The sequence below is a fragment of the Meleagris gallopavo genome, chromosome Z (genome assembly GCF_000146605.3).
Source record: "Meleagris gallopavo isolate NT-WF06-2002-E0010 breed Aviagen turkey brand Nicholas breeding stock chromosome Z, Turkey_5.1, whole genome shotgun sequence".
Classification (NCBI taxonomy): Eukaryota; Metazoa; Chordata; class Aves; order Galliformes; family Phasianidae; genus Meleagris; species Meleagris gallopavo.
The window spans coordinates 8,073,061-8,079,912 of NC_015041.2; positions in this window are offsets into that span (position 1 = coordinate 8,073,061).

The window sequence follows — 6,852 nt, forward strand, 5'->3', positions numbered from 1 at the left end:
CGGCAGATGCGGCCCCGCGGCGGGGCGGGACCCCGGCAGATGTGCGGAGGGAGTCGGGGGGACCCCGCGGACCCAACTCGTGTCCTTCGCGGCCCATGGCTGCGGGGAGCGCGGGGTAAGGGGTGGAGATGGGGGGACAGAAAGTGATAGAAAGGGGAAGGTGCGGAACCCCGGCGGTGATGAGCGGCCCTCGGTGCACCGTCACTGATGCTTTCCAGATTCGGCTTTATCTCACATCTCTTTCCCAAAGGAGCAGTGCAGTTCAAAGCATCTCTGCTGGGACTGCTGTTTACCCCTGTGAATGGCTGCCACTTCCCTACCATTCATAAAAAGGAGATTAGCAACGACAGACTTTGATAAAGTACTACATCGGCTCTGGCTGCTGTATCATAACCTGCTTTCACCCTTAAACTCCCCACAAGAAAACCCACAAAATGACGATGGCTTTGCAATCCTTAGTCAGCTATATTGGCTTTTGTCACTACATAACTACCTACCAGTATTGAAGACTTTGGGGAGCTGAGGGTGTGTGAGGCAGCCCTGGTGCCACTTTCACCTGTAGGATGAATGACCTCATTTACAGTTAGAATGCACTCACATACGTATTGTTACAGCCAGGAAAATCGGGGATAAGCAAGTAATGAACTGTAAAACCTATGTTAAGCCATCACAGAATTAATAAGGGGATGTGAGGGGGCTCAAGCCATTTTGCCTCCTATTTTTGGCTGGGCCACAGGGAATGTTTGAACAAGACACTTTATTCCCTCAATGCCTCAGTTCCCCTTCTGTAACAGGAAGACCATAATAGTTAAAATAATGCAGATCCCAATCTACGATTCAGCTACAATTAAGCTGTTAACCCCTTTGTTATATTGTCCGGTACCAAGAAAACCAATGATCGATAGACTCTGACTGGAGAAGCTCTGGGGCTTTTCAGCATTTCCCCTGTGGAGCATCTGTTGTTGCCATGCTCTGCTGTAGGCGCTGAGAATTGCCGAATCCGGAGTGTTTCTCTGCTCTAGGTGCTGTTGCTTGTTCCTTCTTTCTCTGTGCCCAATTGAACAACGAAGTTCTGCATGGCAGATTTTTTCCCACTTCTTGCCTTTGCTGTTGATATGACATTTTAAATCAAATGTATATTCTTCTATAGTTCCTTCTTTTTTCTTTACACAAATAATGAGGAAGCAAAGGCAGCACTCGCTGTCTTGAAGCCCGTGAGAGCTGCGGTGTTTCCCACAGAACTGAGCCCTCTGTGTCTCACAGCCACCCCTGATCCTGAGAGAGCAGCAGAGGAGCAGCACCTGCACGCTGGGATGCAGGCACTCAACAGACACCTGTCTGCACATCGTGCTCTTCACCCTCCTGCCTCAAGTGGAAAGCATCCAGTAATGAGGTCTGAAATAAAGAGAAGTTTCTACTGCTTTAGATTTCTGCCTGTAGATAGCAAGGGACCAACTAACCACATTCTCAAGCCCAGAAGTGGCTCTGAAAAGTTCTAATTTTTAAAGAAACTGGATCACACTGAGCAGAGTGCCGAAACCTTGTGGGTGGTTCCAAGTGCCACAACTTTGGAAGAACTCTGATTTAAAGGATTGCTGTTTAGGCCTAGGATATGTGTGTTTCCTTAGAATTTCCCCAGAACTTTTCCCATTCAGGGCAGATCTGAATCACTACCTGGATTGCTTAACCCTGCTCTTTGCTTTTCCTGTAATGCTTGCCACCCACACAGGCATGTATCAGCACACTGTCTTTTTAATTTAAAAAAATTATAGCAGCTTACATGTGTTTTCATTTAACTCATGCAAACAACTTTGTTAATCTAAACAAGGTAACCTGCAGGTGAAGCTAACCCTGTACTCAAGTCTTTGCAAAGCAAGCCTTAGTGTCTCATGTTTGAAAGAATGAAAGCATGGTCAGTAGTAAAGAGGGAAGAGAGGTTCAGCAGCAGGCAACAACACCCATATTTTGGTAACCCTGATAGCTCTGAACACATTAGAGTTGAGGTTTTCATCATTTTGCTTCATCAGCCTCATCTTGGCTCTAATGACCTTGCACTGAGGCCATCCTGAGAACAAGGCTTGCTTCCTGGAAAGTGTTGAAGGGTGGTGGTGGTTAAGGAAACACTGAGCTGTTCCTGTTGCCTTGGGGCAGGAATGATCTGGGACTGTTTTCACATATAGTAAATAAGCTGAAAGTGATTTCTCGTGCGAGAGATGCTTTTGCTTGTGCGGGGTCATGTTAGTTTTGACCTGCCCAACTCCAGCATGTATGAAGTTGATGAAGTTGCATGCTAAATTTTGGAACATTCTCAAAGAAAAGGATGAGGAATTCGATCTAGTAAAGTGCTTATCAGCAGTTTTATTTATGTTGTTTGTGTGGGAATAGGCACTGTTCCCTACAAATCATCCATAACAATGTTAAGTTAATGATACAAACTCAAGTTTATTTTCTGGGTTTTACTGGACAAGGGAATATCTCAGAAGCAGAATTTAATCACTGTGGCAGAAGGGGCTCTTTCAGAAGAGCACTTCCATCCTGGAAACACGCAGTTTCTGCACACTGCAGAGCAGAAAGAGGAGGGCAACCCCAACTCTCCAGCAACACAGCGAGCTCCTTATGTCCTTGAAGAGCTCAGAAGATGCTGAGCAGATGAAACACTGTCCTGCTGGTCACAGACCTCAGTTGGAGCCTATTGTTAGGGTCAGCAAAGATGCACAGAGGTTTGAAGGGTTAAAGGTGATCCTGAACAGGAAAGATGATCGCTCGCTCCTTCCCACTCCACCTTTAAAATGCTATGGAGGTCATGGTTTGGGGTTTAAGATGTTTCACTGAAGTCTACAGAGGTACGTGCTGTGAATTTTGTTAATCCATTTACAACTGACTGTTCCAACAGTGGGTTTTTCATCTGCTACAATTAAAAAGAAAGTAACCAGGTATTGTAAATAGCCTTAATCCTGCTGCAGCATTGTGTTTGCATCAAGTGCCTTAGTGGTGACTCCACCAGATCTCCAGTTGTCTGTGCTCATGTGTTCAGGGGGATCAGAGTTGGACCGAAGGTGTAAACAAACAGAAAACAGAACTATTGAAGAGCATCTTGGGTCTGAGATACTGTTCTGATTTGAAAGGCCTTGCGTCGGTGTTGGCCATCTGCAAACCAGGGTGCCTTTCATGTGGATGTTCAGACCAAATCTGTTCTTCCCAGGGATATTGCATAGTCCAAGCTTAGCTGCTAAGTGCTCGTCCATGCTTGGGCAGCGTGGGGGTTTCTCATGCCATTTTAACTTCAGAAGGCATCTGCAGCAGCATCAAATCTCAGACAAAAACCAAACCAAGACTGAGACAGAAAAAGCCCTGAATAATTATATCTAGCTCCCTAGAAAGAGAGGGAGTTTCTTCCTAGTCTCTTTATGGTTAGCTGCCACATGAAAAGGCCACATAAAGCAAAGAAGCAGGAGGCAGAGCTAGACAGAAAGCTAAGGCAAAAACCAACAGAGATGATCTTGTGGTTGGTGACCCTGCACGTAGCAGGGGGGTTTGAAACGAGATGATCTTCAAGGTCCTTTTCAACCCAGGCCATTCCATGATTCTATGATTCATTCTATGATCCATAGATCCACATGAAACAGATCTGGACAGTAAGGAAGGGGGAGAAAGGACACACACACACACACAAGCATACACACACACACAAAAAAAAAGAAGAAAAAGAAAAATGAAGAGGGAGAAGTAGAGGAAAGAGAATGGAGCTGAAGAACTATCAGGGAGTCCTCCAGCAAGAGTTGAGGATCCTCGCAGGTATTACACCTTGAAAGAAGAGGTCAGAATAGGCAGGAGAACATGCAACAGAGCAGGGAAGGAGTAGGGGGCAATGCTAAGAATGCAATGATGTGGTTGCACAGGGAATTTTTTGGTGGCAAAGAACAGATTGTGAGGAGAAAGGTTGAAAATCTGGGCAATGACAGTTACCTTTCTCACCTTTTCATTTCAGCCAACCCGTGTTGCTCCATGAGAAGATGACAAATTGGGACAGTGAGAATATTTCATTTATTTTTTCCTAGTAGTAAAAGGCATTATCTCACCTGTGGAGCCAAATATATGAAATGTACCAAAAAAATATGCATTAAATAAAAACACTGAGGCAGAGGGAAGATGTGTATTTTCCAGAAACGCTCTTATGATCTTTAATCCACATAGGAGACAAAAAGTCTCTGTTTTCAGTCAGAGGCATTTTTAGGGAAATACATTAGTGCTGGATCAAGGTAGCTGAAATGCGATGCAACTGTTTTTAACTTAGCCATGGAAAAAGGCTCCACGGGAACCATGCAACAGAAACCATCAGGCACTGCCTCCAGAGACCATCACAGCTACTGAGAGGAATTACCCCAGACTGCTTCCTCCGCTTCATGGATAAATAGAGGGATCATCTCAGATTAGTAGCAAAAATAAACACCTTTTGAAAATATCACCTAAAATGATAGTGCTGCTGTTCAAGCTGAAAATAGGTAAACCTTAGCTCTAATCCACCAAAAACAAGCCCATGAGACTTGACATGACACTAACCAGAGCAGACTTATTCTCTTAGGGGTTAGGTTTGAATTCCATTTTGTTATAAGAGATTAGAGCTGAAGAATGTGAAATCTTTCATGGCATCCTGGCTAACAAACACCAACTGCCCCTGAGGTGTGTATGTGCTTCTTGTCAGTTCTGGCTCCTTTGACAAGGCTTGGGCCATCCCTCTATGTGTCAGTCAGTAAGATAAACAGTTCTCCTTTACCCAGTCTTTGTAACAGTTAGAACAAGGTCCCCGTGCTTGAAGTTTATGTGCTTTTTCCATTCAGGATTAGCAGTGGTCATCCCATAGCAGCACAGGCCAATGTGGAGGACTTCAGAAGGTCATTGAGTCACTGTGTCAGAGATGCCTTTGACCAAACATACACAACTACCTGCAAAATTCCTGCATGTGTATAGAGAAACAAAACAGGTAGGATATTAGATCTCATGATACAAAATTAAAGTTTGCATGCTCATTCTTTTGCTTTCATGTCATGGCAAGCATGGAGAAAGACAGCCTTGGGAAATTTTGCCTTTGGTTGCAAAGGAAGTTCAAGACCATTACATCTTAATGCAACCAAGGCATCTAATTAACGGAGTCTGATGTTGAGCACATCTTGTGTCATGATGGATTCCCAGCGAGGTGAATGTTGTCTTCGTGAACTGCACACTGAAAAAAAGTGCTTGAAGGCTTAAGCCAAAGGATACGTCAGTGAGAGATCCGTGCTAACTGAAGATCTACACCTAAAAGTTTTGTGTGTGTGTGTGTTTTTTTTAATTTCCTATAGCGTCATTGTCACCAATGACATATGGTTAATTGGCAAACTTAATTTTGGAATATAGAATATCGTTAAACAGAACAAAGACATATCTTTTTAGTCAACAGTTTGCAAATGCTGGGAAAGATGTTCCAGTGAGTAAAGCACCAAGCCACATGCATGGAAGACGTCAGAAGACAGTGGATAAAGTGACTGTCCAAAAATGTGCTTTTTAACATGCTCACGCTAATGCATATATGTAATTTCCACACACACAATCAAGAAAGCAAAGTGGTGGAGCAAATGCATTCAATTACTTCTCCGCCTCAGACCCTGTGTTGTGACCTTGGGTAAATGACGTAAGCCCAGACCTTCCACAGTCTAAACATCTTTAAGCATGTGGACCCTAATCTCTGAACCTCAGCACGCCATCTGCAAAGCGCCCTAATCTCTGCTCTCCCACCTTTGGACAGGTTGTGTAAAGTCTGAGGCGTGTATTTCAGGGGCAATATTTGACTCCGATCACAGTATTGAAATACAAGATATGCATATTTAATAATGCAAAATATTCCTATGAAAACAGATATCTCTCCCCATAAAACACATACTGCAGTTTCCTACTTGCCTCTGATGCAGCACTGCTGTACTCATTTCCTTATATTCTACTGGAGCTGCTTAATTGCAATTGCAGTGTTACAATCTCCATTAAAGCACATCACAGTGAGATCAGTATCCACCACGGTCTTCTCCCTGCAATACAGAGGCTTGCTACAGCTTGACACAGACCAGTGCAGCCCAGGTGATGGTACCAGTGGGAGAGTGGGGGGTATGGAGGGAAGCGGCACCAGATCTGCAATGCACAGGGGAACTGAGCAGCCCCCAGAGCCATCCTTGGAGTTCATGCCAAAGCAAACGTAGCCTGGAGATTTCACGCACATACCCCTGCTGGGGCGTCTCTTCTCAGCTGTGTTTTCCTTTGCTCAAGCTCTTGCGGAGTCATAGGCACTCCAAAGTGATGGATACTTTAACACAGACAAGACTGAGTGGAGGTCCCAAAGCTTTCAAACTCTCTTGGTTGGGAGGCTTGAGAGTGGTAGGGGTATGCCACAGGCACAAAATATACTGTTATTTCCATCTCCTGCATGCTGTTTTTGCCACCTTATTAGTATTGATAGGTGTTTTCCTAAATTTCTCTCTAAACGAGGCAGCTTTTATTAAACTTTCACTCCAACCTTCGGGGCAGCACGTGTAACTCATCACAGAAACAGGCTCAACTCAGATCAGCCATCCCTTCCACTGAAGTTAATCTGACAAAACACAAGCAAAAAGAGAATACAACCTTCACTCTACAGTTTGTGACAGCTCACTTGCTGCTTATTTATTCTGCGCCCCTTGCAAAAACACTCCACACATTCAATCACTTCTCAAAGAAAGGGGTCAAAAGGCAAGTGTTTTTAAACTGTCTCAGTTGAAGAGTCCCTTCCCATTAGAGCCATGCTGGTTGTGTCAGAGATAAAAGACTGCTTTCCATGAGGACTGACCA